General features: G+C 50.1%; 1 long non-coding RNA gene across 1 annotated transcript; it reads left to right on the top strand.

The window, feature by feature from the left end:
• The first annotated feature begins 244 nt into the window (after positions 1-244).
• LOC146870648 (uncharacterized) lies at positions 245-1,771 on the top strand. The gene is made up of 2 exons (XR_014959426.1): positions 245-625; positions 1,337-1,771. It is a non-coding gene; the product is annotated as an uncharacterized LOC146870648 (long non-coding RNA).
• The last annotated feature ends 13,119 nt before the right edge of the window (positions 1,772-14,890 follow it).

Raw genomic sequence — 14,890 nt, forward strand, 5'->3', positions numbered from 1 at the left:
TACCATTCCCTCAATATTCAGGTCGTTTGCAATGCCAAAAACATTATCACTGACATTGTTGCGCAATTTCCAGGGAGTGCACATGACTCTTATATCTTCAGGCAAAGTGGCATACACACCCGTCTTGTCAGGGGAGAATTTGGAGAGGGACATCTGCTTGGTAAATATGTGTTATAGTTTATCACTGTCATTGTACGTATGTCAATGTGAAGCTGCCACTGACTCTTTGCTCCATTACATGTAGGTGACAGCGCATACGCCTTGCGTAATTACCTAATGACGCCTTACCTCAATCCCACAACTGCCAATCAACAGAGGTACAATGCAGCACATATTTCGACAAGGAACATCATAGAGCGCACATTTGGGCTGTTGAAGAGCCGATTCAGATGTCTACATAAGACCGGTGGAGCACTGAAGTACAACCCTGAACAATGCTGCAAGATAGTAGCGGCATGTGCCATGCTGCACAACATAGCGACAAGGGGAGGAATGGACATCGAGGTGTCTGACAGCGATTCGGAGGATGGGAACCAGCAAGTGCCACAACACCATGCAGCACAAGGGGCAGGCGCAGCAGAAGGGCGTAGGAGAAGATTTGACATCACACAAAATTATTTCTGAGGTGAGTAATGATGACACAGAAACTGACTATTGCTATCAAAGTATTCTTTAATTAAATAAAATTGCCATGAGTGTTCAAGCACACTTGTAATCTGACCAGTGCAATGGACATAAGTGGTTTGCAAATGTCAATTCACTTGTCAGTCTGTGAAAAGTCAAATCCAAATAAATGGTTACGTCACCATAGTGGAATGCACTTGTACATGCCAGTCTAGCGCTTTTTCCCACGAACACCCAGACGCCTGTCAGACCCAGCATTGTCATCCGTTATGTTGGAAGCGGCGGGGGTACTGCTGCGTGTGTTGCGTCTTCCTGCAGTGCGGACTGGAACTGCCACACTACTTAGGCTTGAGCCACCCTCACTACCCTCTTCGGGCGTCGAATTGTTGGCCGCAATTGTGGAAGCATTTAGCAAATCAACTGCATTGGTGACCTGGTCCAGTGCTTTAGCCACATCGCCGCTCCAATGGCACATTTCAGTTTGCATGGTCACAGACCTACGCGCCAGCAGTGCAGTTGTCGTGGCCAATCTATTGTTTGATTTAGCAAACATTTTCAATTGCAGCATTAGTTGACGATGCTGTCTCTTCTGGGATACATTTCCCTCATGCATCACCTTGCTCAGTTGCTGCACACTTTCTGACAGTACTGCTATGTTGCTAGCCATCTTGCCAACTTGCAATTGTACTAATCGTGTGTTTTTTGTCTGCAGGCGCTGCATACGGAGCATCTGTCCCTCAAGACCACCCCAGACATCACTTGGTTGCTCCTCCTGCTGTGTCCTGAGTGCTCTTCCTCTCCTACGCCGGGCTCTGTGATTAGTTCTGGGGACCTGTGGTTGTGTTTTTGTGATGGAAGTTGTCTGGCCATGGCTGCCACCTGGTGTTGCATCAGCCTCATCATCTTCACACTCCATGGTGACTAGGGATGGAACAGTAGCCCTGCGTGACTTTGTTGGACGTGAGGGATTTATTTGCACCACAGGTGTGTCCATCTGTTCACCTGCGCTGGTGTCCTGCATGTCTGGGGAATCGCTATCCACATCTTCTACACGTTGCGCATCTGTGAGGTGAAACAGTGCAACACTGTATTATTTCATGTCTGTGATATTAATTGCACAGTAATAAATATCTGCCTTTGTAAATGATTTTATACTCTATTAAGCTTTTTTGGGTTGTTACTCTGAGATTTGACATTTTAACTGCTTGACCTGACTACATCTCCCATAATGCCCCTCACCTACTGAACGCATTGTGTACTGGATGTTCAGGGTCTGCACTCGGGCTGTACTGTGGTCGAGTTCTACCTTTACATTTTGTAACACTAAGAAAACATACATTCATCTTACCTTCAGATGTGTTTGCTGCTCCGGACGTGTCCAGCTGGGTCACACCAACAACAGCTTCTGGCTGGATGGTGGATTCAATCAAGTCCTCCATGGGAGTGTTCCCAGTGTCTGTTGGTGTTCCCCCTCCTGTCTTCTTTGCCTCCTTCAGGCGGTCAGCTATGCGCACCTTAGCCCGACTGCGCAAGTCGTACCATCGTTTTTTGAGTTCTTCAATGGTGCGGTGTGTCACCCCAATGGCATTGACCCTGTTTTGGATCCGGAGCCAGATTTTCCTTTTCTCCTGCTCTGCCACTTTCAATGATGCCTTTCCAAACAGCTTGTCATTGCTGTGAACTACTCCCTCAATGAGGGTGTCAATTTCTTTTTCTGCAAATTTAATTTTGCGTTTCCTGCCTGTTTGGCTCTCCTCTGCTGTTTGTGAGGCTTCCATTTGATATCACAAGTTTCTCTTCTGTCTCTGTCACACTCCTGTTCTGCTCCCAGAGCCAGCTCCCTCCTCTCCCTGACACTGTGCACTGGAAATGAGGCTGGTGCTGCTCACTTCCTGGTTGTGATGTCATCAGGATGCATCAAAAAGCGACTTCGGTATTAGCGATTTCGCTAATAGCGAAATCGCTAATAGCGAGTTCGCAAATGCCGAAATCGCAATTTATTTAGCGATTTTTAGCGATTCGCAATATTCTCGCAATGTTTTTGTTGCATCGTGTTTTGCGAGTCTTTATTTGCGAATCCTTAAAATTCGCAAATAAGGACTCGCAAACTCTCTTTTTGATGCATGTGCCTGCTGGTCCGGCCTTCTGGTCTATCGGCCCCCGGGCCCCGCAATTGGCTTCAGGGAGGATTTTCTGAGTAAAGTCGAACTATATGCGGGTAGGGCTTCGAATTTTACTATCTTGGGGGATCTTAACCTTCATTTTGAGATGCATGCGAAAGCAGAGATTTCACACTTGCTGGGAGATTTAGAGGCCTTTCAACTAGTACAATGCGTCCTTGAGAGTACGCATGTGGCAGGGCACTTATTGGACCCTATATTCTCCAATCTATGTCCTTTACAGGTCTACCCCCCGGCGCCCCAGGCCTGGACGGATCATTTCCTGGTTTCTTTTGTGTTGCGATTGCAGGGAAAAGCTGTTCCCTCACTTTCTGCCCCTGTGCTGAAACGTCCTTGGCACAAATTAGATCTTTGTCAACTTTCTGCTTGTCTGGCTAACAATAGGCCTTTGCTGCCCCCAAACATGGATTCAGCAATCTCTTGTTTCCATGACTGGGTTGTACTGGGTCTGGATACTTGTATCCCGGCCCGTTTGGGAGCAAGGAGTAGAGGGTCTTCTAACCCGTGGTTTGACACACTACTTATGTCAGCCAAAAAAGGGTGTAAGCAGCTTGAACGTGTCTGGAGACGCTCTTATGACGTTACAGCTAAGTTAAAATATCGGGCTGCCATTAAGCAGTATCATCGACTCATCCGGAAGACTCGAGCTGAGCACGTGGCTAATAAAATCTTGGCAAGTACTAATCCGGCTAGGTCGATATTTGCCTTGCTTAAAGGTATGAAAAGCGCTGGCTCAGTGGTATCCTCCCCGATTGTTTCTAACCAACAGTGTAGTGAGCTGGCTCATTACTTTTTGAACAAGGTTGAGCAGATTTACTCTAACCTGCCAATGGCAGATATGCATGTTGGGAGGGAGGTTCTGAATATTCCTGGCCCTATGGTGGGTAATAGCCTGGTTTCCTTTCCACCTTTATCATCTAACAAATTTGATGCACTCTGCCTGAAAATTAAGTCAGGATCCCCGGCAGACCCTCTGACCCCTGCCTTGTTTCATCAGCTTCGCTCTGTGATCGCCCCTTGGGATATGGGCTTGGTGAACCTGTCTATGTCTTCTGCAGTGGTTCCTAAGGTGTGGAAACATGCCAAAGTCATCCCACTACTTAAGAAACCCTCCCTGGATCCCGTGGAACCAGGTAATTATCGGCCAATCTCCCAGCTGCTTTTTCTGGCAAAAGTGGCGGAATCTCATGTCAACTCTGTCCTTTCTGAGTACATCGAACAGAACTCCATTCTGGATCCCTCTCAACATGGCTTCCGAGCACGCCATGGGACAGAGTCTGCACTGTTGGCTGTAACGGAAGCTATTAGGGCCAGTTTGGACAGGGGTGACTCAGTGGCTTTGGTCCTTTTAGATCTAAGTGCCACCTTCAACACCATTTCACATGCAATTTTACTAACTCGTTTGCAGGAAATTGGTGTTGCGGGTGTGGCTTTGGGCTGGTTCCACTCCTTCTTAGAGGGAAGATCCTTCCAAGTGTCTGTGCCTCCGTTCCATTCTCAGGAGTTTGCTCTGCATCAGGGACTACCGCAGGGATCAGTTTTGAGCCCGCTTTTGTTTAACATCTATGTCCGTCCCCTGGCTGCAGTAGCAAAAAATAGAGAGCTTGCGTTGGTGTCATACACTGATGACACCCAACTGCTGATCTCCGTCTCTAAGAATCGTGATGACAATCTGGAAAAATTCAAGGAGGATCTTTTAGCAGTGGCTGATTGGATGGCGGCAAACTACTTGCAGCTTAACGCCAGCAAATCAGAGATCTTGCTGTTCGGGAAGGACCGTGAACTATGGTCCGAACAGTGCTGGCCTGAGTGTCTTAAACCTGCGCCCTTTCCCAAGAAGGTTGTGAAGAATTTGGGGATTTGGTTTGATCGGGGCTGACATTTGAAGCTCAATCTAAAACAGTGGTTGGGTTGTGTTTTGGGCTCTTACGGGGTTTAAGACCCGTGATAGGCTTCTTTCCCCCTAAAGTGCGACAAACCATGGTCCAGGCCTTAATCCTGTCCAGGCTGGACTATGGAAATGTCCTCTACTTGGGCGCTAATAAGGCCAGTATTAAGCGTCTGCAGAGGGTCCAGAATGCTGCTGTGCGGCTGTTGGTAGCACTCCCTAAGTCTTGCTCAGTGGCCTTTCTGCTCCCTAAGCTGCATTGGCTGCCGGTAGAAAAACGGATTCAGTTTAAGGCATTATGCGTGTTGCACAAAATCTTGTCCTGTCAGGCTCCTGTGTGCTTGTCTAACTTACTCAAGTTGTATGCTCCACAACACCTATTGAGATCGGCTGGCTGTGCCCAGGTCTGCACCCACCGCGTCTTCAAAGCTAGAGCAGGTGGCCTTTCCTTTCGGAATTTGGCGGCCAAACTCTGGAACTCATTGCCTGTTTCTATTAGGTAATTCAGAAGCACTTGGCCTTTCGCAAAGCCATAAAAACCTGGCTCTTCTCTGGCTTGGTTAGCATATATCTGGCTTCTGTCTCCGGGACGCTGGTCTTGGTTGGGGTCGCGCTGGGACGCCCCGTTGCTGGGGCAGCCATGCGCGTTACAAATCGGACTAATAATAACTGGCCAGGGAAATTATTGTAAATGCCTACAAACACGCAATTGTGTGAGTGTGCATTTACCAACTTCCCAGGGCAAGTACTCGGGGAAATCCCCTGGAAACAGTTTTACTCACACATTTGAGTACATGTGAGTACATCCTGTGACATTTGTAAATCCATATTTTGAGATTCCCAGCATAGATTTACTAAGATAAAGCTCGTAAACGCACAAAATCGTGGACGTCAAATAAAAATAGTGGTAGTCTTAAGCCACTAGCCTTAATTGCTCAAACGTTATACTCAAACAGGCTTTTCGGAAGGATCCGTATTCCACAGATCCGTTTGGGCTGCTTCCTTAGTTGGTTTGCTGAAACAATAAGGGGCCGATTCCGATTCCGGCTGCAAAACAAATCGACCGACACGGACCCGGAACGGAGACCGACCGACACGGTCCAGCGCCATACGACCCGCGCAGTACGATCCAACGCGTGTGAATTACAACCTACATGTACGGCATACAAGCTGTATGACCGAGCTGTAGGAAAAACAGTGATTCGGCCGGAAAACCGACGCGAGTTGCACCAACCGACACGTACCCGCGATGTCCGATCCGCGCAGTACGATGCAATGCGTGTACACCCAGACCGACTCGCACGGAGCCCAAGCCACATGACCGAAAAGCACAGAAAACAGGGACCACAAGCAACAGAGATCTCCGTGACCGACGCATATGAAACACAGAAGAAAGTCGGCGTGAACGACCCGGAGAAGCCCTCACGAGCCAACATCAGCATCCATCTCGATCAGAAGAACGTCTCCTTCATGCCTAGAAAACCCAAAGAAAAAAATACAAAAAAAGGACCAAACAAGCAATGACAAAGCCAATAAATATCCCCCCAAAAAACCTGGAACATAGACACACCCACAACTCCACCTATATAAAGGACATCAATAACTACCATGATCCTTTGCAAATAGGAGACAACAGCCAGCAGAAAACACCATCACACAGCAACCACAGACACACTCACAACTCACCCATCACACAACTTTCACACCATTAGCACCTCACCAAGAGCACACCCACATACAGCTAGCAAAACCAACACAAACCCACCCTCACTTGCACCCTCACACACACATCACTCATCACCACCACCACCCATCAACATGCCCCCAAAGAAGAATCCAAAGTTCACAGATGATGAGTTAGAAGTGCTGGTAGACGAGGTCATCATAGTAGAACCACATTTGTTTGGTACATTGGTCCAAAGGACCCCCATGTCACAGAAAACAAAGATGTGGGCGAGGATTGTGGACAAGGTGAACGCACAAGCACCACCGTTGCGCACAAAGGACGATATCCTGAACAGGTGGTATGACGTGCGGATGATATCCTGAAAAGGTGGTATGATGTGCGCAGGAGGGTCAAGAAACTCATCGAGAAAGATCATGCCTTGAGTCAGCGCACTGGCAGTGGCCCTCCTGCCGAACCAGTCTACTTCAGGACCTGGGAGGAGAAGGTGTGGGACATCCTACCACCGGAGAGCGTCCATGGTCTAGCAGACATACCAGAGCCTGGTGAGTACACAAAAAACATACTCAATATTGTGTGGCAAGGGGACAGTGAAACCATGCACTGTTAGTAAAGCCACAGTAACCAATAGATAATCATCCAAAGATGTGCATGTTAGTCAGACAAACACAATACCTGCCATCTCATAGTGACTTGGAACTGTGTCATGACATGTACCAACCTACAAACAAATAGAGCAAGGCAGTGGCACAAAGCCAAATAAACGCTGCCGGACAGTTTGCCACCACAAACACACTACCTCACAGTGCAGCTGACTGACAGGAAGGAATATTGGGTATGCAGGTGAAGTGAGTGTATCCAAAGGCATGATGGGGTTTGTAGTCACAGATAATGCTCCTCCTCCAAATTGGTCCCTCAAGACCTCTCTGAACCATGCCCACATTACAGGGAGTGGAAAATGGCTGACAAGATGGCTGACACTGGGTCCTGCTGTGGGGAGCACAAGGCCCTGGTAGGGCTTGTGCACCAATCAGAAGCAGGACACCACTGACTGACATCCTGAAAGACAACTTGCACGCCCTCCAATGGAAGCATGTTTCATGGTAGGATGTCTGGCTGGGTGGGAAGGAGGACTGACAGCTCTGACCATACTTACCAGCATGTGGACACACACACATCCCTCAACACAAACTCCATACAACTCACCGGGTAGAATGCATTGACTCACACTGTAGTGAAATATCAGCCAAAGATACACTGTACTGGGTGCTGCTGTGTGAAGCACAGGGTCCCTCTTTGGACTTGTAGCCAAACAAACACAAAGACTTCACAGCCAGCCATCTTGCCTTTGCTGTCACACCCCTTCACAAGGAAGTAGAGTCAAAAGGAAGGAAGTATGGGCATGCTGGGAAGGAGGGTGTAGCCAAGAGCATGATGGGAGTTGTAGTCACAGACATTCCCCACCCACCCACATGGCCCAGCAAGCTCACACTGAACCATGCTCGCCTCACAGGGAGTGGGAATGGACTGACAAGATGTCTGACACTGGGCTCTGTTGTGGGGAGCACAAGGCCATGCTGGGAACTGGGCAACAACAAACACCAGGACTGCACTGACTGACATCCTGAAAGTTAACCTGCACCCACTGCAATGTTGGCATGCTTCATGATGGGTTAACTGGCCTGGGAGAGAAGGAGGCCCTGACTTGTAAACAAATAACACCGATGCTGGCCATACACACACCTTCTACGCTAAAACACATTGCACACGTGGTACCAGTCACTCACAAAGATGATGCCCGGGCAAGATGTCTGACACGTGGGCCTGAGAAATGATGTGGTTGACAATCACACATATGCACTGGCCAAACAAAACACGGTCGCACACACAGCCATTGCAACCAAAAGTTCAAACTCATTGTCTGGGGATGCAGTGTCCAGGGGTACCCTCTGGCCGGGCTGGGGATGTGTGTCTTGCAGATGACAAGTGTGGAGAGCCATATATGGTACATTGCACAAAACACACAGGAACTCACATATACATCAATGACAGGAGACATCTGACAGTGAATGGAATGGACACACCAATATAGCCGACACCATAGCATGGTTTCATTCACACTCTGTGCTGTTGCGAGCTGCATTCCACTCCTACATCGTGCTGAAACATATGCATCCTTCACACAACACACCACTCACTGACATAGACACTGTAGACACAAGGTCCCACCTGGACTGCATTGGAGGAGACATGCTACTCACAGCAGCAAAGCTGCAACACACACATCACCGGCCCTCACTGTCATGAGCAATGAAAAGCCAAAGTGCTACCTTGCCCAATCCATGTCACCATGGACAACATTGACAAGTCAAATCACATATGCACGTACAAAACTAAGTACCAGACTCATTAACGATGGTGACATCATCACTTGTAGGAAATGAGATGGGAACTAGGAACACTGTAAAAAAACACTTCCACCAAAGAGATCACAGGCATACCGGACTGTTACCATGTCGTAACAATACACCTATGTGGCACACAAAGACTAGCAAAATCTGCTACCACACATGCCCCAATCTTACAACATATCCTCAGTGGAATAGCACGTATGTCCTTGTTAAAGCTCACATGTGTACAGGGATGACACACCTGTGTCAGCAATGTGATGGCCCTTGAGTAGTAATGGTCATGTACAGACAAATCTATACATGAGCTGGGCATGCACACACTTCGACATGAACATTGAAATGTTTCATTTTGGCTGGGTAATGTGCAACAACAATATCTATCTCTGTCCGTGACAACCCTGGAGGCAAAGTGGGATGCACTTACTGCAGTGCATCGGGACATACTCCTATGCCTCTGCCAGATCAGCACAAACATGTCCACACCTCCCTGTGTGGGCACAACATCTGTTGCCACACCATCTGCCAGTGCCACAGGGAGGGAGGATGACTCTGGCGGAGAGTCCCCTGCACCCCAGACTCCTGCACCTGAGGATCCCCCCCCCCAAGAAGAAGAGGGGTCGTCCGAAGAAGGACATGTGAGACGCAGATGTCCCTGCACATCCCCCAGGGCCTCTAAACCTGTTCTGGACAATGTTCTTTGTGCGCAACCCGATCACCTTGTCGTATCTGACACAACTCACCTACATGACATGGAGGTTTCATGATGGTCCAATGTAGCAGATGACTGTGGACTTTACTCTGGACATTTCAGCTACCAACACTTCCAACTCTACTATGAACTTTGGATTCAAAACCCAATGTACAGCACCCACCATCCTGTGCACTATCCTCACACGTTTGTAAATAAACTAACCAGTACACCATACTTGCCTCTGTTGTGATTCCAACTTGTCATGTGTCATGGAGATGTTGATCTGCTAAACAACACAGTGCATGCCAAATACTACAACAATGTGACCACCGTTATGTGAGTCATGGTGATGTGACACATTTGAGGGAGACACACCACTATGGCACCACAACACATACTCACCATGTCCATGAAATACATCCCACACAATGATGTTGACCTGAAATACATTGGTATGCACAGACACAACACCTATCCACAGTCAGTGGTAACAAGTCCACAGGTGAGGTAAGCAAATGTCACTCAGATGTGGGAAGACAGACAACGCACCTAACAAAGCATAGCACAGGTTCATTACACATCAGCAACATGTTTATTCCACAATAGTTGCAAGGCAATTGTACGTTACAGTGGACACACGGTCACAAAGTGTCGGAGAATTGAAGTCCAGGGGTGTGTGGCACATCACTTGATGGGAATTGACAACTCCCACACTTGTGTTGGATTCTGGGTGTTGGGGGTCAGTGTTGACCAAACAACAGGCAAAGTACCCTGGGAAGGACAGACACAAGACACAGTCAAAAGCACAGCACAACAGGAGAGAAATGCAATACACATGCACAAAACATGTCACAAGAAACCTACACAGAAACAAGTTAGCAGTTCTACACTATTGTGGAGTACGGACCACCTGAATGGACACATCACTGCACGCATCCAGTCAAGTGGCAGACAGACACACTCAAACAGCAACAGAGCAGCCACAACACATTGCAGGCTAACTCCACACATTGACATAACAACCCTGTAAACTCACATCCAGGTGAAGAAGTTGTTGATGAGCTGTGTGCGGACATCACCCTCATCATCATCATCACTGGCATCGTGTCCCAGGCCTGGATCCTCCACAGGTGGCGGAGGTCGGTCATCGTCATCCTGGATGAGAGGCAACTTCTTCCGCACTGCCATGTTGTGTAGCATGCAGCATACAAGGATAATTTTGCACACCTTTGCAGGCTCATATGGGAGGGCCCCTCCGGTCTTGTCCAGGCAGCGGAAGCGGCTTTTCAGGAGACCAAATGTCCGCTCAATCACCCCCCTGCTCCGACCATGTGCCTTATTGTAGCACATCTCGACTGGTGTCACAGCGTTCCTGAGGGGTGTCAGCAACCACGGCATGTTGGGGTATCCAGAGTCACCTACACAAACAATTAGCAGAGTTTTGAAGGAGTGCGGAATACAACATTGCCAAACACACACAATGGTAAACAGTCAGTACACACCGACCAGCCAAGCACGCTGTTCTGGCATCTTTGACATCTGCGTTGCAATGCGACTACTCCTCATGATGTAGGCATCGTGCGCAGAACCAGGGAAACATGCACACACATGTGTGATACACATGTCTGCAAGACATACCACCAGAGCATTGATGGAGTGGAAATGTTTCCTGTTCCGGTATGCCTGCTCATGTGCCTGTGGTGGTATCAGGGCCACATGTGTACCATCAATAGATCTGATGACGTTCGGCATCCTCCCCAGTGTATAAAAGGCATTCTTTATTTCAGTGAGTTGACCTGGGCTAGGAAACTTGATGTACAGGTCAAGGAAATGCAACATCCCCTCCAAGACATCGCGTAGCACACAACTAAACATAGTTTGCAACATACCACCAGCAGTAGTCAAAGTGTACTGGAAGAAGTGCAGGGCTGCCATCACCTTCACCTCTGGGGTCAGTGCTGTAGGGTATGTCTGGCCAGGTAGCAGATGTGGCGCCAACTGCTCTGCCAACTCCTCAATCAGTGGCCTGGTGAAGCGGTACCATCGGATGCAGTCGCGTTCCTGCATATGACCAAGCAAAATATCACATGATACATCATGACAATACACAATGTACTGAGGTGTGTGCTGTTGGGCATGGACACATATGTCACCTACATGGCCATCACCTCACATCTCAAGTCCACATGTCCACATAAGTCCCATGCAGTGCAATGGCCAATCATTGGGCTGTGTCACCCTACCTATGTACTGCTGTGATGTTACAAACACATACCACAGTGACAAGTGAGGTCTGATGTCTCCCAGGCATCACAGACCTTTGCCATGCAAATACCCAGGCTCCCTGTATTGCCACATGGACACTGGCATGACATGGCGTATCATGTACACGCCACAAGGCAACCGTGAGTCCCACAGGTAGTGGCCACTGTTGTCTCTGGAGGCCCTACATGTACTTCTCGTAGACACACACACAACATCAATGTTGATGCACAAACCACATGGATGTGGAGTCTGTCTCCCATTGGGCACATTTGATCAGCCAGATCTGAGACACAACATGCACACAGACTGTGGGTGTACATCAGAATTGTGGCTACAGGTCTCACTGTGACGTACATGCCATCACCTCCAGGACTCAGGGTGTATGCGACATGTCCTAAACATATCCAACATGAAACTGTGTCCATGACTCATGCGCATAACTGTACAGTTGCACATCACAGTGGTAATGTGCACAATACACAAAGGATTCTGTCCCCATGAACACGTGCACAGCCTGGGAGTGGCCGCACAAAAGTGCCACACAACAAACTAAATGTTGCCCCCCCCAAACACACGGGGAATGCAGCCTTACATGCCATGGGACACTGTGTGGCCAATGCTGTAGTGTGGTAGGTGTGCACCTGAGTCCCTGGCAAGTAATTGTGTGGTGAAGCCGTCAAATAGTCACACCAATGAGGCCCGACACGGGTGACAATGCGTACGCATTGCATAGTTCAGGACCGAGCCGTGTGTACGCTTAGCCATTATCAATCAATCCATCAATCACTGCATTTGTAAAGCGCGCAACATACCCAAGAGGGTCTCAAGGCGCTGGGGAGGGGGGGGTGCTACTGGTCGAAGAGCCAGGTCTTGAGGAGTCTTCTGAAGGCCAGCAGGTCCTGGGTCTGTCGTAGGATGGTGGGGAGAGTGTTCCAGGTCTTGGCGGCGAGGTAGGAGAAGGATCTGCCGCCGGCGGTGGTTTTTCGGATGCGAGGGACTGTGGCGAAGGCGAGGTTGGCTGAGTGGAGGCTTTGGGTGGGGGTGTGGAAGCTGAGTCGGTTGTTGAGGTAGGTGGGTCCGGTGTTATGCAGTGCTTTGTGTGCGTGGATCAGGAGCTTGAAGGTGATCCTTTTGTTGACGGGGAGCCAGTGCAGGCCTCTCAGGTGGAGTGTGATGTGGCTGCGGCGGGGGACGTCGAGGATGAGTCGGGCCGAGGCGTTCTGGATGCGTTGGAGTCGTCTCAGGAGCTTGTTTGTAGTTCCTGAGTAGAGGGCGTTCCCGTAGTCGAGTCTGTTGGTGATGAGGGCCTGGGTAACGGTTTTTCTCGTGTCGAGGGGGATCCATTTGAAGATCCTGCGGAGCATACGGAGGGTGTGGAAGCAGGACGCGGAGATGGCGTTGACTTGCCTGGTCATGGAGAGAGTGGAGTCGAGGATGACCCCCAGGTTGCGTGCGTGGTCCGTGGGTTCCGGGGCTGTGCCTAGTGACGTGGGCCACCAAGAGTCGTCCCAGGCTGATGGGGTGGGTCCGAGAATGAGGACCTCTGTCTTGTCTGAGTTCAGCTTCAGTCTGCTGTCCTTCATCCAGTCGTCTACGGCCTTCATTCCTCTGTGGAGGTCAGCTTTGGCGGTGTGGGGATCTTCGGTGAGGGATATGATCAGCTGGGTGTCGTCGGTGTAGGAGATGATGTTGAGGTTGTGTTGTCGTACGACGTGGGCGAGGGGGGCCATGTAGATATTGAACAGCGTCGGGCTGAGGGAGGATCCCTGTGGGACGCCGCAGATGATCTCGGTGGTTTTGGAGCGGAAGGGTGGGAGGCGGACGCTCTGGGTTCTGCCGGAGAGGAAGGATGTGGTCCAGGCCAGGGCCTTCTCTTGGATACCGGCATCATGGAGGCGTGCTGAATGGGTGCAGTTGCAGACCGTGTCAAAGGCTGCTGATAGGTCCAGGAGGGTGAGGGCGGCTGTTTCTCCTTTGTCCATCAGGGTCCGGATGTTGTCAGTGGCGGTGATGAGGGCGGTCTCGGTGCTGTGGTTGCTGCGAAAACCGGATTGGGAAGGGCCCAGGATGATGTTAACTTCGAGGTAGCGGGTCAGCTGTTTGTTGACATTCTTCTCGGTCACTTTAGCCGGGAAAGGGAGCAGGGAGATGGGCCGGAAGTTCTTGGGGTCCGCCTTTGGCTTCTTCAGAAGGGCGTTGATCTCGGCGTGCTTCCAGCTTTCTGGGAAGGTTGCTGTCTCGAAGGAACAGTTGATTGTTTTCCGGAGGTGGGGCGCGATGGTTGCGCTGGCTTTGTTGAAGACGTGGTGAGGGCAGGGGTCCAATGGGGATCCGGAGTGGATGGAGTTCATGGTTTTGATGGTGTATTCGTCGCTGACACTGGACCAGACGGTCAGGCGACTGGTGCGAGTGGTAGTCGCAGGGGTGGTGGACTCGGTGGTGGGTGCGGGGGGGGGTCGGAGTTGAAGCTGTCGTGGATGTCGGTGATCTTGCGGTGGAAGAAGGTGGCCAGGGAGTCGCACAGGTCTTGAGATAGCGGGATGTCGTTGGTGTTGGAGCTGGGGTTGGAGAGTTCTTTCACGATGCTGAAGAGCTCTTTGGTGTTGTGTGCGTTGTTGTCTAGGCGGTCCTTGAAGGCGGTCTTCTTGGTGGTCCTGATGAGTTGGTGGTGTCTGCGGGTGGTGCTCTTGAGGGCTGTGTGGTTGTCTGGTATTCGGTCGTGGAGCCATTTCTTCTCCAGCTTCCGACAGGTGTACTTGGAGATCCGGAGGTGCTCGGTGAACCAGGCAGCTTTCTTGTTGGTGTGGTTGGTTGTAGATGTCTTGAGAGGGGCGAGGGTGTTGGTGCAGGCGTTGATCCACTGTGTGAGGTTGGTCGCGGCGGTGTCTGGGTCGGTGGGGTCGGTGGGTGGTCTCAGGGCGAGGGCGGTAGTCAGTTGGTCCTCGGTGACCTTGCCCCAGCAGCGGCGTGGTAGCTGTTGGGTGCGGTGGGTTTTCTGAAGGTGAAGTGGACGCATCTGTGGTCGGTCCAGTGTGGTTCGGTGGTGTGGTTGAAGGAGACGTGGGGGCTTGCGGAGAAGATGGGGTCGAGCGTGTGCCCAGCGGCGTGAGTAGGTGTCGTTACGAGCTGTTTGAGTCCGAGGTTGAC

The sequence above is a fragment of the Triturus cristatus genome, chromosome 1_1 (assembly GCF_964204655.1).
Source record: "Triturus cristatus chromosome 1_1, aTriCri1.1, whole genome shotgun sequence".
Lineage (NCBI taxonomy): Eukaryota > Metazoa > Chordata > Amphibia > Caudata > Salamandridae > Triturus > Triturus cristatus.